At 46.5% G+C, this 12,138-nt stretch overlaps 2 non-coding genes across 2 annotated transcripts; both read right to left on the bottom strand.

The window, feature by feature from the left end:
- Positions 1–1,522: 1,522 nt before the first annotated feature.
- Positions 1,523–1,628, bottom strand: LOC135811011 (U6 spliceosomal RNA). The gene has a single exon (XR_010552486.1). It is a non-coding gene; the product is annotated as a U6 spliceosomal RNA (small nuclear RNA).
- Positions 1,629–12,007: 10,379 nt separating this feature from the next.
- On the bottom strand, positions 12,008–12,113 carry LOC135811029 (U6 spliceosomal RNA). The gene has a single exon (XR_010552502.1). It is a non-coding gene; the product is annotated as a U6 spliceosomal RNA (small nuclear RNA).
- Positions 12,114–12,138: the final 25 nt, after the last annotated feature.

Consider the following 12,138-nt stretch of genomic DNA (forward strand, 5'->3'; position numbering starts at 1 on the left):
AAGAGTTTTGTCGCGCCTTGGTATTTATGCTACATCTTTGCGTGGCTTTGCCGAGCTTAATTCAGCTACACCAGGTCATGACATGGTTTTCTCGAATGGTACTAAGTCTTGACAAAGCAGTTGAAGTACAATTCGAATCAGCGCAACAGCTAATTGCTCTGGACGATGACGAGACCAGTAAGAATTAGATACTTGACTATACCAACAAAAAGAATGGAAAAGCTGACAGGATTTTCTTTTCTACTTGCCCCGAGCCGTACTTTCAAAGACAGCTAGCGTGATGTGTTTCTTGCCAGCCCTATGACTCCCTACAGTCAAGGCTAAGGACCACTAGGGAGGTTAAGTCGCACGTAATTCGTGTGTACCTGACGTATGTGTACCACCGCTGAACCAAAGTCCAACCGAGCTTTGTTGATTGGCAATAGCCGACGTTACGTGCGACATCACAGAAGTCTCCAACGCCTACCACAGCATTGTAAGTGACCCGTCAGCCACAGCTTCACATTCGTGTTGGTGCACAGCCGCAAGACTCTATGCTGACCTTGCAGTCAACCACCTCAGATGACGTCAAGCTCCTTGGAGGCTCCTAGAACTGATAAATAATTCCTGCGAAGCCATATGCAGTGATGTCATCCCTAGTTGTTTGCTACGTGCTTGCGCTGAGCAGTTGCCTTGGTTGGTTGGTTGGTTTATTTTAATTCGCACAATAAACGGGAACTAGGCCCAATGATAATCTAAAGGCGAATGGATAAAACCCATTTAGAAAAGAGAGGACTGGAATTAGAAAACTACGGAAGAAGAAGTATCTGACACAGGAGTCAAGCGGGTATCAGGGGTGACAGGGTGGTCGAGGAGAGCTAGGGGGAGGGCTAGTCTCAGCAAAAATTATGGTAGGCAACTTTTGCTAAACTTTTCCTGTCTTGCTATTGTCCGAACGTCATCCGGCAGCAGGTTCCAGTGTGCAGATCCTGCGACGGACGGCCGAGAAGCGCCAGAGCGAGTGGAGGATGGCTGACTGAGCAGACCACTGGACCTCTGATGGCGGGTTCTCCTGCCAGCAGATCTGACGAACAGTACAGACAACGTGGCACTAGCTTTCCCGTGAAGGCACCTCCAGGCAAACACTAGTAGTAGCTTGCGCTTGCCGAGTTCGCCTATCCGGTGCAAGCCGTGCTGCACCAGTAGGAGATGCACGGTTGTCTAGGGTGGATGGCAGTCGATAGTTGATAATATTTGGTGTACATTTGCAGAATGATTCATACTCATAGACCCTTTTCTCAGTTTCTCATTAAAAAAAATCCGTTTGCGGGTTTTACGCCTCCCCACTTTGTTGGCCTACTATACTTGATGTCATAGGCACCTCAAAATTCACTTCCTCATCTTGTACTGTCGCAGATATACGAATCTCAAAATTGTTTCATCAAACTTCAACAAAACCTATAATAGTGAAGAAAAAACATCTTTCAAGTACCATGCCCGGCGCCCGCATGGTGCCAAACACTTCACTGTAGCCTGGACTGGCAAAAATATGGAACGCTTCACGAATTTGCGTGTCATCCTTGCGCAGGGGCCATGCTAATCTTCTCTGTATCGTTCCAATTTTAGTATATGTAACACCGAAGTGATACAATATTATTATCATCGGGAGTGGCTTATATACTGCCTACGCCTTTGCAAGTGGGTATGATCATGAAACGCGTTACGGACAATACGAATGGACACTATAATTATTATAACCTAGGAATTTAGCGAATGCATGATCTGCGAACAAGAAAGATTTCCTTGGCTTGTGGTGTCTCGCGCGATGCCCGCCTACTGCGTCGTCATGGCAACTGCCAGTGTAAACCAATCACAGGTCAGAATGTTTTAAAAGTTGCTGTTGACTTAGGGCATGAATGGTGTATATTTTGTAGACAGCATCCACGATTCTTGGTAGCAGCCTACCCAAAAATTTCATATGTCATTCAATTGACCGTAACTTTGGTGTCTCCCCATGAATTTGAGTGAATTTTTCACCACACACTCCTGCCACTATGCTGGCCCTCTGGACATGACTTACAAGTTCTTGCGCCTCACTGACAGGCTTTTGAGGCCGGAAAAAATTCCGGCATAGTGCGACGGTGTAGGCCTCGACCAAATATGCTAAAAAAAGAGCATATTATGCTCGTCGCATATCAGGGAAAACGTCCATAATATGCCAAAGATTTAGCAAGATATGCAAAAAGATATGCCAATATATTCCAAAATATGCTCGACATAAGCAGGAAGTGTAGATCATTTCAGTAAAATTACAACCTTGGAATAGTCAATGGCTTCACGGCTATCATGCTTATGGTGCAAATCAAAACACATGCGGAATTGTATGGATGGGGTGTGTCCCCAGCAACAGTAGCGATAGTGTTCATCCATGGGGAAATGTAGCAAACGCCTCAACCATTCCCGGCAAATTTATCCATAAAAGGCATTTCTGAACGCATTTTGTTCATAATATGAATGTTTTGTCCTCATTTTCTTCAGAATATTTGAATTATATGCTGGCTTCATTCGAATATTCCCTTTGTCGCTCAATATGCCATATATGAACTGTCTCACAAAATATACTGAAATATGCGCAAGCATATTTGGTCGAGGCCTACCACGGTGTGTGAGCCACCCAGGAGCCAACAAAATGCATTCACAAGTTTTTTCACATTTTCTTGCCCATTCTGTCCGTGCGCGGGACCCAAACCTAAAAAAAAGGTCCAGAAGCAGCCATGGGTGGTGGGATAGGGCCCCTCAACGTGGCCCTGGAATCTGTCACTACAGCACAAGTGGGCGTTCTCTCACAGACTCCCACAGACCGAAGTCAATTTTTGAATTTTTGAAGGTTTAGGGCGTGCTACGAGATCGTACCTTTGATACAACATCCAGTGCTGGTATGGGACCTCCACAGCAAGCCATTTCCACAGCGCTGCAAACCAAATCCAGGATACCCTCAAAACTCGGCAAAGACTACCACTCACGTTCCACTACTGCCTAGTACTGACTCCTACCTGACTTCTTGACACGACTCAAACTTGCCAAAGTCACTAAATCAACGTCAACTACAATCATCAAGCCACATATCTGCAACGTCACGAGGGTGCTGGCAAAAGTCCTGCTACGGCGGTGGGCTTCGCCCGCCGCCGTGCAGCCCAGTACGTGGCTAAAGCGGGATTCACAGAAGCTTTTTTGCGATGCGACACGCGATGCGACGCGATCTGCGATGGATGCGTGCGATGCGAACTCGCGAAATACCATTCACAGAAGAAGTCAGCGATGCGACAAAGTTTTGCTGATTTGGGTACGTCACCATGATATTCGCGCGGTTTGACACAACTTGTAAAAATTTATAGGCAACTCTTGCACCTTTGTACAACTTTGCTGTAGAAAAGGTCAAAATCGTACACCAAATCGCTTGTAGCATCGCATCGCATCGCAAAAGTTGAGCCAAGCTCAACTTCTGCGATGGCCTGCGATGGCCCAGTTGCGGCAGTTGCGTGGGGTGCGACATGGCTGCGATTTGGGGTTTTCCCCGTTTCGCGTCTGTCGCATCGCAAAAAAGCTTCTGTGAATCCCGCTTAAAACACGTGATTATTTTGGACTTTTTTTGGACTTGGAGCAAAATTCTGCGCACATTCGCGTGTTTCCAAGAGCGCAGCGTGGAGAGGTGGACGGTTAAGATTTATCGTCACTGTGAATGTAAAAACTCCCTAAAAATTTTGGTTATAACATTGATTGTTTTGGTTTCCTAATTTAGTGACGACTTTCAACTGATAAGTGTCACGACATTTCTCGCTACACATATCCTGGCACACACTGAGACATAGACAGCATTAGCAACAACACACAATGTTTTTGCCAGCTAGCTGGCCTCTGCGTACACCACAGACACACCCACACACCACAGAAAGATACAGATCACAGTAGTAGTGTGGTCTTTTTCACTCACGGTGGAAGATGGAAGAAGAGCTTAGCATTGTGTATACTTGAGCAAGAAGAAGGGCATGCCACCTCACACATATACATGTATACATGTACACGTATGTACCAGACCAACATGATGCAAAAAGTGAACCGCTGTGGTGAATGGGGCCGCCGGATAATTAACCAGCCCGAAGCTGGCGGAAAAAACCTCAGGACCCCGGCGGAGGCACAACCCTGAGGAAAAACCGGTTAGAATAACCCCATAAGATAAATGAACAAAACGTAGCCTGCAGGACCTATCCAGAAAGGAGAATAAAGGGGAGGGCGGGTGGGAAACTACAACGAAAAGAGAAAGACCACGATGAAGAGAAAAGTTTGAGAACATGATTCTACCATAAAATCACTTTAATGTTCAGCGATGGAGCTTGCAATCACATTTTGAGCAAAGCCAAGGTGTTCATTGATCTCATTGACCACTTGGTCCATGTTCACACGTTCAGCTGCTTTGTGTCGTATCAAATAAAAAATCAGCTTGTTCGCACAATGGGGCAGGCTAGAAGTAGACAAGCCTATGAATTTGAGAGGCTCAATATATGAACGGCTCTTCATAAGGCCATTCACCAATATGAAATCCATGTACAATTCGTCATGCGGTACAGCTTCACTCCATAATGAGTGGAAGCTTCGCCGAGTCATTACTTCTAGAATGCACAGTCCAAACCTCCAGGAGTCTGCTGATGGATTTACCATCACCCAATCGTGTCCTGTGTGGGCTAGGTCCAAACGTGGGAAGAGTTCAGGCGGTCTATATGCAGGAGTATCATCCATATGGCACCTATTGATGAACTCGCCTGCAAATTTAGCAGAGCCTAGGTCGATCAACTTCGCGATCCTTGTGCCGTCGGCTCGCATGCTAACGCAGAAGTTTGAAGGCTTTACGTCAGAATGCATAATACCCAGAGAGTTGAGGAATTGAAGACCTTGAGCAGCATCCCGCAGTAAACCGAGTCGCTCATTATCATGCAGCAGAGTGCTGGGCATCTGCGCTAGTGAGCCTTCTGGAAAATATTCAAGTTCAAAACCATGGTAGCTATTGAACATATACCAATAAGGCTTGCAGGTTGCAATGAACCGATCTCGTTTGTTCTGTCGAATTTCTTCCTCGCATCTCTGTACATACTGGGTAATCCGCAGTTTTTTATACAACAATTTCCTTCTGTACCTCTCTCCAACACCAGGATAAATCTTGCGTAGTTTCAGAACGCTTGTAGTTACAGCTCTTCCTGTTTCCACCTTGATGACACGTCTTCTTTCTGTAGCATAAATGCAGTAGCCTGGAACCTCCATTTCCTCCACATCATCAGTAGTTGCGATAGTAATAGTTGTGCCGAAGTGGCATATAGACTTCGCTCGTGCCAACTTATCCGCGTCTACAAAGTTCTTGCTAAACTTTGTGAAATATTCCTCGAAGAAGGACTCCTCCACTGTGCGCGGATCTTCCGTTGCCATTACTTCTACTGCTTGTATTCCTGCTGACATTGCCTGGTCGTTATTAACTCCTCAGAAATACTTTCCCCTCCAACGGGAACAGAAGGGAACAGCAGCACGTCTCGTTTCAAAACCTATCTTCAAATCACGCTCGGGAGAGTTCGCAAAGGCTGCTGCAGCGTGACGGAATACTCAACAAGCGAAGAGAAAAACTCTGTCTCTCACCACTAACTCAAATGCAAAGCGAAGTGAAAGAGTTTGGTCGCGCCTCGGTATTTATGCTACATCTTTGAAATGCTCCACCCGGCAGCGTGCAGTTGCAGCAACGGTGCACACTTACAGCAACGGTGCGCACTTGCAGCCTCCACACCACGGTCGGCACGGAGGCAGGAGGAGTGACTGCCCACCTAACTGTGGACGCTAAGGACCTCACCCTTGTCACAACTGAGAATTATTATTTCTGGCCAACGCCCCTGTACGCGAGGCCATGGCACAGCCAAGACTGGCTCCACAGCAGTCGAACGACACGTGCAGGCGAATATGCAGAGGACATGTGCCACATGGCATGAGGTCGTGGCCGAGGCAGGCCCAGAATGTTATGGCTTGAATGTTCGGTTAACGTAGGAGTTAACCGTTGTTAAAGGGAAACTGAACGCTAAAAATAAGTATGGCTTATCCGAAGGAGAATTGGGCACTGATTCCGATGAGCTATGTCTCGAGCCGATCAGAGAAGAGGAACCGTGTCAAATTTCATAAATAACACCTTCCATATTTGGAAATTGGGCTTGATGACGTGCGTACTGCTTAGCTGTCACCATGCTGTGCATGCTCACTTGCTCAGCAGTGTAATTGAATGGAAGAAACCAATTACTTTGGTGTTTTGCAGCTCTGTTTCGTTCCCTGACGGTAACCAAATCTAGATGTAGGAATCTGTTGAGCAGGAGAGTGACACATGTCTTCCCAAAGGCTGTCCAGGCTGCAGGGGTGATGAAGAAGACACGATCATCACCCCGAGATCGATTGTAGTGAATTGGAAAACTCATGGTGAATTTGCTTCCACTCCAAGGCAATGTCGAGGTATGAAGGGTGCTTGTACTGCCTTCCAAAGTGAAGAGGAGATGAACATGGCTTTGCATAGCTGTTGTTCTATGCCAACTTACCTACTCTTGCTGGTACCGTAGTGGCATATTGCAAATTTCGTGGACGAAATTCCTCCTTTATTCCCAATCGAACATGGTGTAACGAGTGGTCAGTTGAACCTTGGTGTGAAAGTTGTCGCCTGCTGGCGTGGTGACCAGGTGATTTGGGCACCCAGGAGCACGTGACCGCTTCTTCAACTATGTTCGATTGGGAATAAAGGAGGAACGCTGCATCGTAGCCTTTTCGGACCAAAACCAGTCGACTCAGCGTCCAAAAGACCACAACATATGGGCCAATCGCGGTCATCCGTGCTTTGATAAGAACGAAACGGCGCTTTTAGTGGCATTTTGCATACAAATCCCCATCTAGTAGGGCGCAGTCACCCAGTTTCGGTGGAAGTGCGCGAGTTAGATTGGGATTCAAGTAGGAAGGGAGCGTCTCAGCCTTCTCGGACCAAGACCATTCGACTCAGCACCCCGAAGACTACAACTGGTGAAATTTTAATTTTTGCCTTAACTTCCCCTTTAACAGTCACGTACCATTGCTTCGCTGTTGCAGTGTTGCATAACCCTCCTTAGTGGATTACGTGTGTGCACAATCTTGCTCTCTCTACATACTGACTACATGCCCACGCTCTGCGCATGCGCAGATTTCCTGTGCGCACAACAGTCAACAGAGCTTGCTGTCTTTCCAGTTTCTTTGCCTGCAGAGTGTAGTCAGCTTTCAAATTCTGAACTCAAAAATTCTGATTTCTGATTTGAGTTTGCCCCCGTCCCGCTTCAGAGTGTCAGTCCTAGTTCTGCCGATTGGCTGCCGTCTTTAGTGTTCGCTTTCCTTGTTCTCTCTCAGCTCAGTCCCGTCACGCTACGTGTCTTCAGCGGCCAGAGATTATTTGAGTATTATATTCTCACGATGGCTCGTTTCTCGACCAGACAAAAGACGCCATCGGCCAAAGTGGCAGCTCAACCTTCGGATACAGGACGTAATGTGCGTGTGCGGCGAAATCCTGTTCATCTTGAACCGCCCAGAACTCCAATACCTCCCCACTCGGATTCTGTTGTCTCCGACGTGGCGCCGTCAGTTTCTTCTGCCGCCTTGAATGTGGCCCCTGCACAGCGGTGGGCTTCGCCCGCCGCCGTGCAGCCCAATACGTGGCTAAAACACGTGATTTTTTAGGACTATTTGGACTTGGAGCAAAAGCACACTTTCGCGTGTTTCCGTGATCCGACAAGTTGCGCACGGTCTGCTCAGATTCAAATACAGTGCTGCCAAGAAATGACAGCGTGCAACAAAAAAATCTTTCCTTGCAAGGGCACATTTTCGGCCATAACTCTTGAAAAGCGGTGTTTCGGGCAACATTACCAACGCAGGCCAAGACCAGCACGTCGATGGATAATTTTGTTGCCAAAATCTCTGCTCAATTATAGGTTTCATGTATATCCTGCTGGTTTGTCTCCTCCTTTGCCTTTATCACCTTTAGAACCTTTCTCACCCTCAACTTCTTTGGGTATGCCACTTTCTATGTAGAAAGTGCGCAATTGCGCCACTATACCCTATAAATATACTCACTCCTTTAACTTCTATTTATTCGTTATCTACCTCCACCGAGTAGCTCTTAATGAGCGAAACAGCTGTCTGGAGGAAATGGAACATCTACGGAAAGAACGAACTTCCTCGCTATGGAGTGTGTTGTGAATGAGGGCCAAGAGCGCAGCGTGGAGAGGTGGACGGTTAGGATTTATCGTCACTGTGAATGTAAAACCTCCCTTAACATCTTGGCTATAACATTGATTGTTTTGGTTTCCTAATTTAGTGACGACTTTCAACTGATAAGTGTCACGACATTTCTCGCTATACATATCCTGGCACACACTGAGACATAGACAGCATTAGCAACAACACACACTGTTTTTGCCAGCTAGCCGGCCTCTGCGTACACCACAGATAAACCCACACACAACAGAAAGATACAGATCACAGTAGTAGTGTGGTCTTTGTTCACTCACGGTGGAAGATGGAAGAGCTTAGCGTAGTGTATACATGAGCAAGAAGAAGGGCATGCCAGCTCACACATATATATGTACACGAATGTACCAGACCAACATGATGCAAAATGTGAATCACTGTGGTGAATGGGGCCGCCGGATAATTAACCAGCCCGAAGCTGGCGGAAAAAACCTCAGTACCCCGGCGGAGGCACAACCCTGAGGAAAAACCGGTTAGAATAACCCCATAAGATAAATGAACAAAACGTAGCCTGCAGGACCTATCCGGAAAGTGAGAATAGGGTGGGAAACTACAACGAAAAGAGAAAGACCACAATGAAGAGAAAAGTTTGAAAACACTGACAGAAAACCAGCTGACGCAATCCTGGTGCCGTTACTATGGTGAAAATGCTGGCAAAAAATACATTTTTCGTTTCATTCCCTACGCTCAGCCAACGAAAAATAACACTACATTGAAAAACACTTTAATGTTCAGGGATGGAAAAAATTAAGGAAGAATACAGTACAAAAGTCTAGGTACGAGTTTACATGATTGTACACTAAAATCACTTTAATGTTCAGCGATGGAGCTTGCAATCACATTTTGAGCAAAGCCAAGGTGTTCATTAATCTCCTTGACCACTTGGTCCATGTTCACACGTTCAGCTGCTTTGTGTCGTATCAAATAAAAAATCAGCTTGTTCGCACAATGGGGCAGGCTAGAAGTAGACAAGCCTATGAATTTGTGAGGCTCAATATATGAACGGCTCTTCATAAGGCCATTCACCAATATAAACGCCTTGTACAATTCGTCTTGCTGTGTAGCTTCACTCCATAATGAGTGGAAGCTTCGCCGAGTCATTACTTCTAGAATGCACAGTCCAAACCTCCAGGAGTCTGCTGATGGATTTACCATCACCCAATCGTGTCCTGTGTGGGCTAGGTCCAGGCGTGGGAAGAGTTCGGGCGGTCTATATGCAGAAGTATCATCCATATGGCACCTATTGATGAACTCGCCCTCAAATTTAGCAGAACCTAGGTCGATCAACTTCGCGATCCTTGTACCGTTGGCTCGCATGCTTACGCAGAAGTTTGAAGTCTTTACGTCAGAATGCATAATACCTAGAGAGTTGAGGAATTGAAGACCTTGAGCAGCATCCCGCAGTAAACCGAGTCGCTCATTATCATGCAGCAGAGTGCTGGGCATCTGCGCTAGTGAGCCTTCTGGAAAATATTCAAGTTCAAAACCATGGTAGCTATTGAACATATACCAATAAGGCTTGCAGGTTGCAATGAACCGATCTCGTTTGTTCTGTCGAATTTCTTCCTCACATCTCTGTACATACTGGGTAATTAACAGTTCTTTATACAAGAACTTCCTTTTGTACCTTTCTTCAATACCAGGATAAATCTTGCGTAGTTTCAGCACGCTTGTAGTTCCAGCTCTTCCTGTTTCCACCTTGATGACACGTCTTCTTTCTGTAGCATAAATGCAGTAGCCTGGAACCTCCATTTCCTCCACATCATCAGTAGTTGCGATAGTAATAGTTGTGCCGAAGTGGCATATAGACTTCGCTCGTGCCAACTTATCCGGGTCTACAAAGTTCTTGCTAAACTTTGTGAAATATTCCTCGAAGAAGGACTCCTCCACTTTGCGCGGATCTTCCGTTGCCATTACTTCTACTGCTTGTACACCTGCCGACATTGCCTGGTCGTTATTAACTCATCAGAAATACTTTCCCTCCAACGGGAGCAGAAGGGACCAGCAGCACTCACGTTTCAAAATCTATCTTCAAATCACGCCCGGGAGAGTTCGCAAAGGCTGCTGCAGCGTGATGGAATACTGAACAAGCGAAGAGAAAAACTCTCTCTCTCACCACTAACTCAAATGCAAAGCGAAGTGAAAGAGTTTTGTCGCGCCTCGGTTTTTATGCTACATCTTTGCGTGGCTTTGCCGCGCTTAATTCAGCTACACCAGGTGACATGTTGGTTTACTCGAATGGTGCTAAGTCTTGACAAAGCAGTTGAAGTACAATTCGAATCAGCGCAACACTAGCTAATTGCTCTGGACGATGACGACACCAGTAAGAATTAGATACTTGACTATACCAACCAAAAGAATGGAAAAGCTGACAGGATTTTCTTTTCTACTTGTCCCGAGCCGTACATTCAAAGACAGCTAGCGTGATGTGTTTCTTGCCGGCCCTTTGGCTCCCTACACTGGCTACAGTCAAGGCTAAGGTCTAATACTAAGGACCACTAGGGAGGTTAAGTCGCACGTAATCCGTGTGTACTTGACGTGTGTGTACCACCGCTGAACCGAAGTCCAACCGAGCTTTGTTGATTGGCAATAGCCGACGGCCGACGTTACGTGCCACATCACAGAAGTCTCCAACGCCTACCACGGCATTGTAAGTGACCCGTCCAGCACAGCTTCACATTCGTGTTGGTGCACAGCCGCAAGACTCTATGCTGACCTTGCAGTCAACCACCTCAGATGACGTCAAGTTACTTGGAGGCTCCTAGAACGGATAAATCCCTGCAAAGCCATATGCAGTGATGTCATCCCTGGGTGTTTGCTAAGGGCTTGCGCTGAGCAGTTGCCTTGGTTTTTTGGTTGGTTTATTTTAATTCGCACAATAAACGGGAACTAGGCCCAATGATATAAAGGCGAATGGATAAGACGCATTTAGAAAAGAGAGGACAGGAATTAGAAAATTACGAAAGAAGAAGTATCTGACACAGGAGCCAAGCGGGTATCAGGGGTGACAGGTTGGTCGAGAAGAGCTAGGTGGAGGGCTAGTCTAAGCAACAATATGGTAGGCAACTTATGCTAAACTTTTCCTGTCTTGCTATGGTCCGAACGTCATCCGGCAGCAGGTTCCAGAGTGCAGATCCTGCGACGGACGGCCGAGAAGCGCCAGAGCGAGTGGAGGATGGCTGACTGAGCAGACCACTGGACCTCTGATGACGGGTTCTCCTGCCAGCAGATCTGACGAACAGTACAGACAACGTGGCACTAGCTTTCCCGTGAAGGCACCTCCAGGCAAACACTAGTAGTAGCTTGCGCTTGAGGAGTTCGCCTATCAGGTACAAGCCGTGCTGCACCAGTAAGGGATGCACAGTTGTCTAGGGTGGATGGCAGTCGATAGTTGATAACATATGGTGTACATTTGCAGAATGATTCATAGGCCCTTTTCTCAGTTTCTCATTAAAAAATCCGTTTTCGGGTTTTACGCCTCCCCACTTTGTTGGCCTCCTATACTTGATGACGTCATAGGCACCTCAAAATTCACTTCCTCATCTTGTACTGTCGCAGATAAACGAATCTGAAAATTGTTTCATCAAACTTGAACAAAACCGATAATATAGTGAAGAAAAAGCATCTTTCAAGTACCATGCCCGGCGCCCGCATGGTGCCAAGCACTTCACTGTAGCCTGGACTGGCAAAAATTATGGAACGCTTCACGAATTTGCGTGTCATCCTTGCGCAGGGGCCATGCTAATCTTCTCTGTATCGTTCCAATTTTAGTATATGTAACACCGAAGTGATACAACATTATTATCATCGGGGGTGGCT

Source organism: Sycon ciliatum, chromosome 2 (genome assembly GCF_964019385.1).
Source record: "Sycon ciliatum chromosome 2, ocSycCili1.1, whole genome shotgun sequence".
NCBI lineage: Eukaryota > Metazoa > Porifera > Calcarea > Leucosolenida > Sycettidae > Sycon > Sycon ciliatum.